At 46.2% G+C, this 17,039-nt stretch overlaps 1 pseudogene; it reads right to left on the bottom strand.

Annotated features, from left to right (window-relative positions):
- Positions 1 to 15,546: 15,546 nt before the first annotated feature.
- On the bottom strand, positions 15,547 to 15,664 carry LOC126426049 (5S ribosomal RNA; annotated as a pseudogene).
- Between the last annotated feature and the right edge of the window lie 1,375 nt (positions 15,665 to 17,039).

Here is a 17,039-nt window from a genome sequence, read left to right as displayed (position 1 = left end):
AATGCCAAGTCATGTTGCATCATATTTCAGAGTAGGTGTCGAAATGTAGATCCCCCCCTCTAACTGACTCTATCCGTTCAGAGGTGGGAGAAGTCAAGGGCACACCACCATGCTTAGTAAACCACTGCCATGCTGAAACCACAGTTTCTCAATGTGCGGAAGTTGAGCACAGCTTTACATGATTTACGTTATGATGTAAATCATGAAACATAACAGTGCTTGTAGGCAGATGGCCTCACCAGATGGGGCTATAACGCACTAGTGGTATGGAGATGGGGTTAATGGTGCACTTTTCATGTCAAATTAATAAGGAATTTAAATAAACTGATCAACTGCCCTCCATCCCACCCCTACCCGCTCCACAACCCCAGATGACATGGATTTTCCCCAGCCGGCTTGAAGATCTCCACCCTATCCCTCTCTCCACCTCTCCTCCTCCCCCTACCGTATTGGCGAGAATTTCGATTTGGCGAGAATTTCAATTTTATGTAGGAATTTCTTGGTCCCAGGACTATACTGGTGTCACACCTCCCCCCTCCCTGGGAATTAGCTGGAAATTAAAAATTGCAGTGCCCTTTCTGGGACTCGATCCCCGGTGCTTCTGGATGGAAAGCACAAGTGCACACCCCCCACATGGAAACTGACCAGATGCAGGAGAGGAAGGTGTACGTTATGTATTTTGGTTGGGGAACGGATGTAAAGATAAGTCTTAATGATGTAATTAATTATTAATCTTGGACCTAATTACACAACTATATGCAAAGTTCTACACAAGGCGCGCCTGAAACCGCAATACAGATCAAAAATTGACGATGCCATAAAACTGGTTCTATCCCGCTGGGAAAAAGTTTTAGAATTCCACTCGAAACTTTTGGCAGATGCAATCAAGCTCTACCCTTCACCTGCAAGCTGGTGGGAAAAAGGCTGGAGTGGAAGGCATTCAACTGAAGAGATGCTGATGTTCGACAGAGAGTAGCTTAATAAGTACATTACCTGCAAGCATACAGCTGAAGACTATTTATCACTGTTTGACGTCGGAGTTTGCTACAGACGCCTCCCGCTGCATTGCTCAAGAATCACCCCGCAGCCAAGGAATTGGAGCCAATACACACTACTACAGCTAATGAAAAATGCTTCATTGTTCTAAATACCCATCCGACATTTTTGGACCCATACCTCGCATCTTCCGACCTGTGTGTAAAGTTTCTGTCATCCAGCAGACAATCATTCACAACAGCAGTCTATTATTCCATTTTAGTTTCGTAAGCAATTTGCCCATCATAGGACAGCATGTTTCACGCAATCTACTAACATGTCGGCAAAAACACTATCACTTCCACGTTCCACTACAAGCTATAATTCATGTGGTGTCAACTTTATAATTAGAGGATATGAAGTATGAAATGATGTATGACGAGCAGAAAAATCTATTTTTAAACAAGCAATTATGAAGATAATAATAAATACAGTCTTGATTTCACGAGATTAGGTACAGTCGATTTCTGTTAATTTTATGAGCAAAATCGGTGTAGTTTGAAAGCATTCCCCATGTTCAAATTACAAATTGTTATGCATGAGAGCATTACATTCACCAGAGATTGAAAATACCGCCGCAGTTGTAACGTTCTTTTTTTAGAACACGACCGGTTTTGGGCTCTTATATGCCAATCTTCAGGTATCGGAACTTGGTGCTGTGACTCCGAGCGTCGGGTTGGACGAGTACAAGATGAGGTGTGCTACCAGCGAGTGCAGAGCACAGATTACATTTATCAGACTGTGAACTACCGATTTAGATCAGTATCTATACAGTAATGTAGTATGTTCGAGAGCAGTCCGCATCGTTATTTTGCAACATGTAGAGTAGGTGAAAAAACTATGAACTATCTGCATCCAAACTTTAAACAGTCATACCGCTCCTTTAAATAGAACCTCCTACAAAATTTTACCATGTGTCTCTCTTCCAGCATACCGAAAAACAAATACCGTCTTCGTGTTGACATCGAGCACATTACATACACGTGTACCGCTCCAATGGAGCAAGTGGCCATTGGTCGAAGTCGTTTGCACAGACTTGTACCCCTTCTCTGTGTACGCTCAATATCCCCTATTAGCTCTACACACTTGAGCAGTGTGGTGTCACCGCCAGACACCACACTTGCTAGGTGGTAGCCTTTAAATCGGCCGCGGTCCGGTAGTATACGTCGGACCCGCGTGTCGCCACTGTCAGTGATTGCAGACCGAGCGCCGCAACACGGCAGGTCTAGAGAGACGTCCTAGCACTCGCCCCAGTTGTACAGCAGATTTTGCCAGAGATGGATCAATGACAAATACGCTCTCATTTGCCGAGACGATAGTTAGCATAGCCTTCAGCTACGTCATTTGCTACGACCTAGCAAGGCGCCAGTACCAGTTTATATTGAGATTGTTATGAATGTATCAACAAGAGCGATGTTCTCCAATTATGGATTAAAGTTAAGTATTCAAGCAACTACGTACTTTATTTGCTTCTATAAATTCCTTTAACTATTCCAGACCTCACGCCAGTCTGCGTGAGCTTAACGCGTGCATTTCGGCCTCCTCTAGCAACACGGTGTTGGCTCTTCTGCCAACACATTAAGCAGTATTTTAAGATGGACGGCAGCAGTGTTTCGTAAGCCATCTTCTTTGTAGACTGATTGGCCTTCCTTAGTATACTACTAACTAACCGATGTCGGCCTCCTGATTTACCTACAACCGATCCTATGTGATTGTTTTATTTCGTATCCCTACAAAGTGCTATACCCATATATTTGTATGAGTTGACCGCTTCCAGCTGTGACTCAGTGATATTGTAACCATAGGATACTTCACTTTCCGTTTATAGAAGTGTAAGATGATGCGTTTCTGATCATTTAAGCATGTTGCCAATCTTTGCATCCCTCTGAAAGATTACCAATGTCTGAGTATTTCTGTTGCTTCTTTCAGATAGTACTTCATCAGAGGTGACTGTGCCGTCTGCAAAAAGACTGGGTTGACACTAATACTGACTGCATGTTCATTAAAATTAACTATGAACAGCAAGCGTTCCAACACATTTCCCTGGGGCACCTGCGCAGTTACTACTACACTCCTGGAAATTGAAATAAGAACACCGTGAATTCATTGTCCCAGGAAGGGGAAACTTTATTGACACATTCCTGGGGTCAGATACATCACATGATCACACTGACAGAACCACAGGCACATAGACACAGGCAACAGAGCATGCACAATGTCGGCACTAGTACAGTGTATATCCACCTTTCGCAGCAATGCAGGCTGCTATTCTCCCATGGAGACGATCGTAGAGATGCTGGATGTAGTCCTGTGGAACGGCTTGCCATGCCATTTCCACCTGGCACCTCAGTTGGACCAGCGTTCGTGCTGGACGTGCAGACCGCGTGAGACGACGCTTCATCCAGTCCAAACATGCTCAATGGGGGACAGATCCGGAGATCTTGCTGGCCAGGGTAGTTGACTTACACCTTCTAGAGCACGTTGGGTGGCACGGGATACATGAGGACGTGCATTGTCCTGTTGGAACAGCAAGTTCCCTTGCCGGTCTAGGAATGGTAGAACGATGGGTTCGATGACGGTTTGGATGTACCGTGCACTATTCAGTGTCCCCTCGACGATCACCAGTGGTGTACGGCCAGTGTAGGAGATCGCTCCCCACACCATGAAGCCGGGTGTTGGCCCTGTGTGCCTTGGTCGTATGCAGTCCTGATTGTGGCGCTCACCTGCACGGCGCCAAACACGCATACGACCATCATTGGCACCAAGGCAGAAGCGACTCTCATCGCTGAAGACGACACGTCTCCATTCGTCCCTCCATTCACGCCTGTCGCGACACCGCTGGATGCGGGCTGCACGATGTTGGGGCGTGAGCGGAAGACGGCCTAACGGTGTGCGGGACCGTAGCCCAGCTTCATGGAGACGGTTGCGAATGGTCCTCGCCGATACCCCAGGAGCAACAGTGTCCCTAATTTGCTGGGAAGTGGCGGTGCGGTCCCCTACGGCACTGCGTAGGATCCTACGGTCTTGGCGTGCATCCGTGCGTCGCTGCGGTCCGGTCCCAGGTCGACGGGCACGTGCACCTTCCGCCGACCACTGGCGACAACATCGATGTACTGTGGAGACCTCACGCCCCACGTGTTGAGCAATTCGGCGGTACGTCCACCCGGCCTCCATCATGCCCACTATACGCCCTCGCTCAAAGTCTGTCAACTGCACATACGGTTCACGTCCACGCTGTCGCGGCATGCTACCAGTGTTAAAGACTGCGATGGAGCTCCGTATGCCACGGCAAACTGGCTGACACTGACGGCGGCGGTGCACAAATGCTGCGCAGCTAGCGCCATTCGACGGCCAACACCGCGGTTCCTGGTGTGTCCGCTGTGCCGTGCGTGTGATCATTGCTTGTACAGCCCTCTCGCAGTGTCCGGAGCAAGTATGGTGGGTCTGACACACCGGTGTCAATGTGTTCTTTTTTCCATTTCCAGGAGTGTATATCTGTTGATGACTCTCTATCCGAGATAACACGCTGTGCCCACCCTGTGTATCAACTTCAGTCGACTCACAAATTTCTACATCTACATGGCTACTCTGCAAATCACATTAAAGTGCCTGGCAGAAGGTTCATCGACCCACCTTCGCAGTTCTCTATTATTCCAATCTCGTAGAGCGGGCGTAAGGACGAACACCTATATCTTTCTGGTCAAACTCTGATTTCCCTTGTTTTATCACGGTGATCGTTTCTCCCTATGTAGGTCGGCGTCAACAAAATATTTTTGCATTCGGAGGAGAAAGTTGGTGATTGGAATATCGTGAGAAGATTGCTCCGCAACGAAAAACGCCTTTGTTTTAATGATGTCCATCCCAAATACTTTATCATTTCAATGACACTCTCTCCCCTATTTCGCGATAATACAAAACTTGCTGCTCGTCTTCGAACTTTTTCGACGTATTTCGTCAATCCTATCTGCTAAGGATCCCACACCAAGCAGCAGTATTCTAAAAAGAGGACGGACAAGCGTGGTGCAGGCAGTCTTCTTAGTAGATCTGTTACATTTCATAAGTGCTCTGCCAATAAAACAGTCTTTGGTTAGCCTTCCCCACAAAATTTTCCATGTGTCTCCTGAAGACTTGCTTTTGTTAAGTGATTTAAGTTGCTTCACTACTCCGATGATATTTACTTCTACGTTACTCATGTGTTGTTCGTAATTATAATTCTTAGGTGTTTAGCTGAATTTACGGCCTTTAGATTTGACTGACTCATCGCGTAATCGAAGTATAACGGATTTCTTTTAACATTCATGTGGATGACCACACACATTTCGTTATTTTGGGTCAATTGCCAATTTTCGCATCATAGAGATATCTTTTATCAATCGTTTTGCAATTTGTTTTCATCTTCTGACGACTTTACTAGTCTATAAACGACAGCTTCATCTGCAAACAACCTAAACGGCTGCTCGGATTGTCTCCCAAATAGTTTATATTGATAAGCAACAGAAAACGGCCTATAACAGAAACTTGGGGAACGCGAGAAACCACTTCTGTCTTACTCGAAGACTTTCCATCTATTACTACGAACTGTGATCTCTCTGACAGGAAATCACTAATCCAGTCACATAACTGAGACGATATTCCATAAGCACGCTGTTTCACTACAAGTCGCTTGCGTGATACAGTGTGAAAATCCTTCCGGAAATCCTTAAATACGGAATCAGTTTGAAATCCCTTGTCAATAGCATTCATCACTTCAGGCGAGTAAAGAGCTAGTTGTGTTTCACAGGAACGATGTTTTCTAAACCCATGTTGACTGTGTGTCAATACACCGTTTTCTTCGAGGTAATTCATAATGTTCGAACACAATATATGTTCCAGAATCCTTTTACATATCGACGTTAATGATATGGGGCTGTAATTTAAAGAATTACTCCTACTACCTTTCTTGAATATTGGTGTGATCTGTGTAACTTTCCTGTCTTTAGGTACGGATATTCCGTAGAGCGTACGATTGTATATGATTGTTAAGTGAGGAGCTATTGCATGAGCATACTCTGAAAGGAATCTAATTGTTATACAGTCTTGACCTGAAGACTTGCTTTTATTAAGTGATTTAAGTTGCTTCACTACTCCGAAGATATTTACTTCTACGTTACTCATGTTGGCAGCTGTTCTTGATTCGAATTCTGGAATATTTACTTCGTCTTCTTTTGTGAAGGCATTTCGGAAGGCTGTATTTAGCAACTCTTCTTTGGCAGCACTGTCTTCGATAGTATCTCCATTGCTATCGTGCAGAAGGCATTGATTGTTTCTTGCCGCTAACATACTTCACAAACGACCAGAATCTCTTTGGATTTTCTGCCAGGTTTCGAGACAAAGTTTCGTTGTGCAAACTGTTATAAGCGTCTCGCATTGAATTCCGCGCTAAATTTCGAGCTTCAGTAAAGGATTGCCAATCTTGGAGATTTTGCGTCTGTTTAAATTTGGCTTGTTTCTTTCGTCGTTTCTGCAACAGTGCTCTGACCCATTTTGTGTACCAAGGAGGATCAGCTCCGTCGTTTGTTAATTTATTTGGTACAAATCTCTCAATTACTGGCGATTCTATTTCTCTGAATTCATGCCACATCTGATCTACACTTATATTAATTTGGAAAGAGTGGAGATTGTCTCTCAGGAAGGAGTCAAGTGAATTTGCAAGTGCTTTTTGAATAGGTATATATTTCTTTTACTTTTGGAGGATTTTGGGATTACAATATTCAATCTCGCTACGACCATCCTGTCTTCACTAATCCCTGTATCCGTTTTGACGCTCTTTACTAACGCAGGATTATTTGTTGCTAAGAGGTCAAGTGTATTTAAAAAAAAAATGGTTCAAATGGCTCTGAGCACTGTGGGACTTAACTTCTGAGGTCATCAGTCCCCTAGATCTCAGAACTACTTAAAACTAACTAGCCTAAGGACATCACACACATCCACGCCCGAATCAGGGTTCGAACCTGCGACCGTAGCGGTCGCGCAGTTCCAGACTGTAGCGCCTAGAACCGCTCGGCCACTTCGGCCGGCCAAGTGTGCTTTCACAACCGTTTGCTATTCGCGTGGGCTCATGAACCAACTGTTCGAAGAAATTTTCAGAGAAAGCATCTAGGACAATTTACGATGGTGCTTTATGCGTACCTCCGGAATTAAACACTTATTTTCGCCAACATACCAAGAGTAAATTAAAGTCACCACCAACTATAAACGTGTGAGTCGGTACGTGTTTGAAATCAAACTCAAGTTTTCTTTGAACATTTCAGCAATTGTATCATCTGAATTGGGAGGTCGATAAAAGGATCCAATTATTATTTTATTCCGGTTTTCAGCAATGACCTCGGCCCATACTAACTCACAGGAACTGCCTGCTTCAATTTCGTGATAAGATAAATTACTTGTAACAGCAACAAACATGCCACCGCCAACTGTGTTTAGCCTATCCTTTCGGAACACCGTTAGGTTCATCGCAAATATTTCGGCTAATTTCGGCTTTAGCCATCTTTCAGTGTCTATAAGGATTTTAGCATCAGTTCTTTCTATTAGTGCTTGGAGCTCTGGTACTTTCCCAACAGAGCTACGACAATTTACGACTGTTATACCCATGGTTCCTGTATCTATATTCTTCCTGTGTTCAGCCTGCATCCTTTGTGACTGAAGCCCTTTCCTTTTTGTATTAACCTAAAAAGCTGCCCAGTCCACGCTACACCCCCTGCTACCCATGTAGCATATAGTGGGCTCTGACCTATTCAGTGGAACCCTAAACCCATCCACCCTATGATGCAAGCCGAGGAATCTGCAGCCTACGTGGTCGCAGAACCGTCTGGGCCTCAGACCCTCCACTCGGCTCTGTACCAGAGGTCCGCAACCGGTCAGCAAATGTTCAACTCTGCTTCCATCTCGCAAACAAGACTGGTAGTCTTTAGTAGTTCTGTTAGCCCCTCGACGTGAGCCATCGCCTGCAGCTGGCTGCACCCTATCCTCTTCATGGAATTCAGAAGAACCTGTTCCACATTTGGAATGACTCTACTCGGTATGCACATGCACATTGGCTTTCTTCCCATTCTTGGCAGCCATGTCTCTAAGGGGCCTCATAATGCGCCTAACATTGGAGCTCCCTACTATCAAGAATCCCACACTCTTTGACTGCCCGTATTTTGTAAACTGAGAGGTTTCCTCTGTAATAGGACAGGCGTCGGCATCTGGCTCAGTGACAGTGTCAGCCACAGACAGCACCCCGAACCTGTTTGTCAGACTAACCAGGGAGGCCTTACATGTGGCCCCCTGGGAAATCTAATCGCATGCTACGTCCTGGGGAGACCTCCCACTCGACAACAGGTGAGGGTTCAACCTCAGTGCGAGCAGTAACTGGCCGATTGGAGGACTTGACGGCTGGAGGTCCGTTGGATCCCCACAGCTGGCCCATCTACTGCAACCTCAAGTTGTGTAACTGAAGCCATCACAGCCTGGAGCTGTGAGCAAAGTGTCACCAACACTGCTCGCATCCGCACACAACAATAACAATTCCATCTATACTAAAGACCATGGAAAACTAAACTACACAGATAATCAGACTATCAGCACGTGCTGTGGAAGTCTACTGCAGATGCTGACGAAAACGGAGGATCTATGTCTAATAAATTAGTTAAATACACAGAGATTCAGAAATCTAACTACCGAAGCACTCAGGTGAAACTATATAATTTACCCCTGATTAGGAATTTGTAATATGTCACAAAATTGGTTTACTTTCCGATGCAAACGAAAACGCGAGAACTGTGGCTATTAGATATTAAATTAACACGCAGAAACTCAAGAAAGTAAACTATTAAGGCACAGAGATGATATTATACAATTCGCTCCTGGTTAGGAACTCGTAAAAGTTACAAAATCGATTTACTTGCCTGTTGCTTCATGTGTCTCGTCCGGCTGTTGCTGCCTAACTGCTTAATACTCCTATAATCGTACTTTTGATGATGGGCACGTGTTTATTAATGACTCTAATAGTGTTCATAAGCCATGATTGTTTTGATGCACAGGTATCATGGTGTTATTTGAGGTAAGTGCGAGATGAGTATCATATGATTTTAGAATCCATGTTGGTTCGTGTGGAGGAGATCATTCTGTTCAAGATAACTCATTAAATTCAAGCTAATAATATAAGATTCTATCACAAAGGGATGTCAAGAATCTTCGGCACTAGTTTTGTGGGTCGCTTCTGCTGCCCTTCTTGTAGATGGGTGTGGCTTCTGTTTTTTCGAAGTTTGAGGTTCGAGCTTCCAGTTCAGAAGTAGGCGCCACGGTTTGGGGCCAATGCTACAGATTGTGAGCCTTGTTGAAACTCTATGAGTAAGGCTGACCTCTACCTTTTCCGCCAGTCATTGGAATGGTCCCAATTTGACCTCGGAGACTATACAGCAGAAAACGTGCGCCACAATCTGCACTTGGTTGCACCTTGTTTTCCCAATGGCTGCTATAATAGCCTCTTCAACATGTAGAATGAGGCCATGTACCTTCCAACTGTGTGCACAAGGTGTTCCTTCGGAACCCTTGCTGCCATTTCGCTAGAGAGAAGCACTATTAGATATATATTCGATAATCCAACGATTAACATTCTCTACACCCTTTAGAGTTTATCTCCCTTGACAATGTACACAGCACGTTTCCCAAGAACTGAAGAGATTCTTAAACGGCTCAGTTTCAGCGGAAAATACATCCATAAACTTGTTTGTTAGTGGTGTTGTGTAACAAATCATGTTTCAATGATTTTGGAGATAAGATTACACCTTAGAGTATGAACTTTATTTCGGTGTCTTAATTGCCTACGAAATTGTTGATCTATTTCTGATAAAAAAGTAAGAGAACTTATATTCAGACTTAATTATCTTTCGCGTCTCGCTACTAAAAGTTTGTGTCATCATGGTGTCACGAATTCTGTTGTGAAATACACTACTGACCATTAAAATCGCTACACCAAGAAGAAATGCAGATGATAAACGGGTATTCATTGGACTAATATATTATACTAGAACTGACATGTGATTACATGAGAAATCAGTACCCAGAACAACCACCTCTGGCCGTAATAACGACCTTGATACGCCTGGGCATTGAGTCAAACAGAGTTTGGATGGTGTGTACAGGTACAACTGCCCATGCAGCTTAACACGATACCACAGTTCATCCAGAGTAGTGACTGGCATATAGTGACGAGCCAGTTGCTGGGCCACCATTGACCAGACGTTTTCAATTGGTGAAAGATCTGGAGAATGTGCTGGCCTGGGCACCATCGCAGGCGCTCCTGTCTGTGATGCAGCGTCAAGGGTAATCGCAGCCACGGTCTCCGAGCTGATAGTCCATGCTGCTGCAACTGCTACTGATACGAGGCCGTTAGGATCCAGCTCAGCGTTCCGTATTACACTCCTGAATCCACCGATTCCATATTCTGATAACAGTCATTGGATCTCGACCAACGCGAGCAGCAATGTCGCGATGCTATAAACAGCAATCGCGATAGGCTATAATCCGACCTTTATCAAAGTCGGAAACGTGATGGTACGCATTTCTCCTCCTTACACGAGGCATCACAACAACGTTTCACCAGGCAACTCCGGTCGACTGTTGTTTGTGTATGAGAAATCGGTTGGAAACTTTCCTCGTGTCAGCACGTTGTAGGTGTCGCCAATGGCGCCAACTTTGTATGAATGCTGTGAAAAGCTAATCATTTGCATATCACAGCATCTTCTTCCTGTCAGTTAAATTTCGCGTCTGTAGCAGGTCATCTTCGTGGTGTAGCAATTTTAATGGCCAGTAGCGTAGTATACGTTGCACACGCTTTCTCGTGTACGTCCACTAAACCAACGCCCTCTTCTCGCGCTGGGAGGATAACTGTCTTGTACTGTACCTTAAACAGCTGTCCCAAGCTTACGTAGTATCCAAAAGTTCCGTGAATCCTCCTAGTCATCGTGCGCGTCACGGGGAGAAGGTGGGTCAGGTAGCACATCATGGGAGTGAGATAAAGGTTGACGAGTGATACTCGCTGCATCATATCCATCGACCGTAGAGCATTTAGTCGGACTGAAGTGCGGACTCTGAGTAACAGCCGTCGGTAATTTTTCGCACCATTCCTGCCGTCTCCTTATGAAAGGTGATACCCAAACGTCGGAGGATTTGTAGCACAGGTAAGGGTGCTTCCGTTCCTGGTTCTAGTTCACGCCCATCCTGCATGAATTGTGATTTTCGTAAGTTGACCTCCCTGCCAGCTGCCATCCCACACATCTGTAGCCAATCCAGTGCTGATTGAGTCTCCTCCTCATTCCGGACGAGGAACACAATATCATCTTCTTATGCTCTACATTTGAATGATAGTTGCCGCAAAGAAATCCTGGTAAGTCGTTGGCGAAGGCCTGCGAGGCACGGTTCTAAGGTGATCGCATATAGGAGGGTCGGAAGGGGCAACCGTGTCTGACTGATCTTAAGATCTTAAAATACTCCTTCCTCCGTTGATGACCATCGATGAACTGGCACCATGCAACAGCCGTCTCACTGCAGTGGTGAACAATAGAGAGACACCCACCCTGTTCATCGTCCCTGCGAGGTACACATGATACGCTCAATCAAAGGCATGTCCGAAATCTACAGCAACCATTGCCCCCGGAGGCGGCACGCAGCCGCGTAGGCGACGACGTCACGGTAGTCTCTCGCGGCTGTGTGTATATTACTGATGCCGCCAAGACAAGTCTGATCGGCATGTATTCGATCCGCCAGCGACGTTTTGATACGGGTGCTCAATAAGCGTATTAAGACCTTGCAGTCACTATTAAGATGGGTCAAGGGGGCCATAATCACAACGTCGTTTGGTACCATGTGGCTTGGGTATCGGGATCAAGAGTCCTTCCGTGAATTTTGTTTGAAGCGGTACTTCTTGCCGCAGAAGCTCATTGAACATGCGTACCACATCGGGGTCATAATGGTCACAAAGGCGTGGTAAAATTTCAACGGGAATCCGTCTGGGCCTCGGTACTTGATGGAGGCGCCTCGTGCAGTCGCTTCCACCAGCTCCTCGCACGTAATTACAGACAACACGTCCGCTTCCCCTTTCAAACTAGTCGCGTCTGGCGTCTCTTCCACGACGTTCCCCAGCTCGCTCTGTCCCTCCCCGTCGCTCGCGTGGAATCTGGTAAAATGATCCGTGAATGCCTGTGCTATGCCCCTTTGTATTGAAATACGACGGCCATCGCCGAGATCGACCTCTTGCATTAATGCCCTTCGTCGTTAAGCAGGCAGTCCTGTGACCTCGCGCTTATCATTATACACGCCATCCTTAGCGTCGGAAGTTGTATCAACTTCACTTTGATTGGGTGGACGGCGTCTGTCGTTCTAGTGCAGGTAGTTGAGCGAACAGTTCACGGAGGGCCGTAAAGTAAAAGTCAGAGGTCGTGCGCTGACATCAGGGAACATCCTTCTCATATCCTATTCCGCCTAAAGCTGGCTTCGCGCTCGATGCACCACTGGAGGACAGAACCATAAGAAGTTCGTCGACAGAAGCAGCCACGCCACCTGTCCTCCACCATGCGTCGGCATTCTGCATCACGCAGGTGGGAGACGTCCATCTTCCAATCACTCCTCCATTTCCATACCTGCTGTCTAGCAAGGGTAATCGTACAAATACGTATAGGCCCCATGGTCTATAAACGCGATCGGCCAATTTCTGTGTCCATCTTCGAAGTCGATAACTCCTTTGAAACAAAGATCCGATACAAACGGCTCGTGGAGTGGCACGTATAAAACGTATATCCCAATTGGTTGCGATACTTCAGGTCCCATGTATTAACTAATTCCCTCCCATTGATCGTCTACCTAAGTTCTTGTCTAGGAGTATAGTTAGGATGTTGGTCCTTCCTGTTGAGCACACAATTAAAATCTCCGCCGAGTATGCAAGCATCATATAGTCTCCGGAACAACGGTGTAACGTCATGGGAGTAAAAATCTGCTAGTTCCCTTTTCTTTTCAGACCCTGACGGTGCATATATATTGATCATAGGTATTCCACCTATTATGGTAACGGCCGTACCACGGGCCGATGGCAAATACTCTATTTCGTCTGCACGTATCCCTTCCTTCAACAGTATCGCAGTGCCCACACCTCTCTCGTCACACGGAGAACAGTAAATATCGTAACCGTAAAAGTCCGATGGGGAAGCACCCGAACTTTCTGTAAGAGGGCTATGTCTTAAGACTGCACTTCTTATCATGTCACAGATCATCTTGATTTCTGCCGTCGTCCCAATGCTATTGATGTTAACATACACTTCGATAAGCTTGTTGTATGGCTTTCAACGTAGATAGGGCACCTTACGGTCGCTAATTCTTCAATACACAGGCTGCTTACTTTCTGTCGCCCCCGCCGTCCCCTCACGTGGTCTGCCATTATTCCGTGCACTCTTCCGGCCTTACACCGGGAGAGTGTGTGGGAGCAGTTCCTCCAGCATCATCTGTCTTGTGACCAGTACCCCAGCGTCCCGTAGCTGTCATTTGTTGTAGGCGCCGTAGCCTCCTCAGTAGCTTGTTGCCATGGACTGGACTTCTCCACTGTTTCTGGAGCATCGTCAACGGAAGGTTGTGTCGCCGTCCCGCAGGCCACCCCTGCATCCACGCTAGGGAGTTGTGTTGTATCCGTGGTCATCTGCTCTGTACCCGAAAACGCCTCAGCTTTGACTGCTGGATGTGGTTGTCGTTATCCACCGTGAGGCGGCGCTTCTTCCGGCGTTTTGGTGATCGCTGTTTTCGTTGCCGCGCGTCAGAATCAGAGGTCAACATGGCCTCTTGATGTTTGTGGAATGACTTCGGAATCGCGCGCCGTCGAATTATCGACGACCGTAAGTGTCGTATCTGAAGGGGCTGCAAGCAGCACCGAAGAAAGGGTGTACTGTGACAGCTGCAGGCGGTCCAGCGCAACGTCGTCGCTCCGTGCCTCGCCACGATCTGCCTCTGTACGTTCCGGTACCTTTCTGTCGCTCGGGCTACGTTAGCGCGTAATACCGCGACATAGGCCGTGGGGAGCATAGTGGGACTCGGTGTGAGTGGTGAATCATCCCGTGGCAGCTGTAACAACCTTCGTCAAGTACACTCAGAACGTACGTGTCCCTCCTTCCCTCACCCAGAGCACGTTCTTGGTTGTCCGTCACATATGACAATCGCCCTCCGACCAGCGATGTACACGTGTGACGGAACATGTTTTCGTTGTTCTATCCGTATTTGTCTGACACCATTGAGGACAGGATACGTTTTGAATCTCGCCCATTTTTCAGCCACATGGGATATGACCGGTCCGTAAGGACGCAGGGCGTCTGGCACCAGTTCTTCTGACACTTCGAATGGAAGTTCAAAGACGCGTATCGTTCGTAGTCCCATGCCAGCGTGTTCAACCGTAACCGCTCCAACATTCCGGTCCGAACGACAGAAACGAAGTCCTTGTCGGTGTCGGAGTAGTACTTCGTGACATGCCGCTCCATTGATGAGCTTTACACAGACCACGCTGCTGACTACAGATAAGTGTATTCAGGTTCGATTTTTACCTCGTCCCTTTAATAACGTTTTATCTCGTAAGCCTTCGGTCGAGCATATTCGTCAACGAAAGTAAATTTCAGTGTCGATTTGCGGAACGACAAAGCCATGATTCGTTCTATGTACTACCGCGGCACACCGCCACATATTTAATGCAAACACCTCTCGCGCACACATCGGCAGGGACGCATACCGTCCGAAGAGCTGCGCCGCTGAAGGCTGACGGCCCCATTAAGTCGCCTTGGCGCAGCGGTTCACTCAAGTGTGCGGCTTACCCTCACACGCCTCCCTCCTCAATCCAAATTCTCACTGCTACCCCAGTCTACTTTAAAATACCCCTTACGTAGACTCTCCATGTTCTGGAATAGCACCTTAGCATCAAATACAAACGGGGGATCCAGCCTGAAAATCGCATTCGGAAGGACGACGGTTCAATCCCGCGTCCGGCCATCCTGATTTAGGTTTTCCGTGATTTCCCTAAATCACTCCAGGCAAATGCCGGGATGGTTCCTCTGAAAGGGCACGGCCGACTTCCTTCCCCATCCTTCCCTAATCCGATGAGACCGATGACCACGCTGTCTGGTCTCCTTCCCCAATCCAACCAACCAACCAACCAATCAACCAACCAACCAGCCTGAAAACTGAGGAAGGAGGGCCAAACGAAGGATTAAGGGTGCAGGTACTTACACAAATGAAATGACACAATTTCAGAATATAAAGCACTACATCTTCAGGCCACATGTGGCCCATCGGGACCGTCCGACCGCCGTGTCATCCTCAGCTGAGGATGGGGATAGGAGGGGCGTGTGGTCAGCACACCGCTCTCCCGGACGTTACGATGGTTTTCTGTGACCGGAGCTGCTACTATTCGGTCGAGTAGATCCTCAATTGGCATCGCGAGGCTGAGTGCACCACGAAAAACGGCAACAGCACATGGCGGCCCGGATGGTCACCCATCCAAGTTCCGGCCACACCCGACAGCGCTTAACTTCGGTAATCTGACGGGAACTGGTGTATCCACTGCGGTAAGGCAGTTGTCCAATATCACAGTATAAGACCAGTAAATTCACTGAGGTTTTGTCATTTCATATCTAAAAGAAATAACTTCTGACAGAACAGTGAAAACTACAGTGCCGTCTATCTCATTTTCTTAACTACAAGCTTTCTTTTCTTGCTGGCAATGTGTTCTTTCTTCGTTAACAGTTTACATTCTTGTCTATACTTAAAATGTCAGAAATCCACACCAGAGGGAAAGGAAGCATTATAATTGAGGCGCTGAGAACATAAAGGCCTAAAGAACCCCGTCGTCAATTTTTCAGACTATAGAAGGTACGCAAGCTCCTGACACCTGTTCATCTTACGGTGAACCAACTCTTTCGTGCTGTACCCCTACACTGCATATGTGAACGTTTGCGAATAAGTGTCACACCAATTTTCCTAATATTCGATTTCATAATGTCCCAAAACGTATTCCTTGCTGTAGGGACCCTCACTGGCCACACTAACGCCCGTTTCTTGATGAAAACTGAAACGTCTTGAAGGAATGCCTCACCAGAATTTCGTTCCATGGTTTCAGAATTCCAAAAATGGACGCTGAGAATTTCGTAATCTGTAAGGATGTTACTACTAAAGCAAAAGTTGATGGTCGTGATAACATTGTACGTTCGGAAATTTTATAGTTATGAATTTTTAAACAGGTTGCCATGAACAACTGTTTAAAACAGCATTATTCTTCAGTAGAGTCGTGGAAGGCCGCCATTTCGGCAGACCAAAATTTCTTATTTCTCCACAGTTTGTAAATTCCTTCCAAAAACCAGGGCCCAGATACTTAAGTGGAAGGCAAATATCAACCTCGAAACAGACTTAACAGAAGTTTTAAACATGGCTGATTCAGTGACCGTTTATAAATTAAATTTGAAATAAATGAGCCCCGGGCACAAATTTTTAGTCTCATTAACCAGGTTTCAACACTTCTAAGAGTGCCTTCATCAGAATTTAAATGTTTAAAGTAGCCTATAACACAATTACAAATTTATGGGAAAAGAAAAATTTTTATATTAAGTACTGACTAACAATACAAGACAGTGACAGTACTTACATGTCACGTACAAAATAAATAACAGGCCAGAATAGCTTTAGTCACAAATTTATTTTAAAAGAATGCAAGAGGACGAGCCACTATGGGCTGCTCCTGTCCGTAAAGCCACAGGTAGCAACGGACTGAGGCGCCCGCGTTAACAAGTGCGGGCAGGTAAACATGACACCAAGAGTGCCATCTGGTAGCCGTAAATATAAGTAGGCTGCTTAACATTTAAAATATAGACAGCTGAATGTTAAAAAGAACAGTATTTAGTACTTGAACTCACAGGCCAAGCTTTATATGACAACAGCAGACATGGTAACATCTTGCTTAT

This window comes from Schistocerca serialis, chromosome 1, assembly GCF_023864345.2.
Source record: "Schistocerca serialis cubense isolate TAMUIC-IGC-003099 chromosome 1, iqSchSeri2.2, whole genome shotgun sequence".
NCBI lineage: Eukaryota > Metazoa > Arthropoda > Insecta > Orthoptera > Acrididae > Schistocerca > Schistocerca serialis.
Note: the sequence above shows the minus strand (reverse complement) of the source record. Positions and strands in the feature narration are given on the sequence as shown.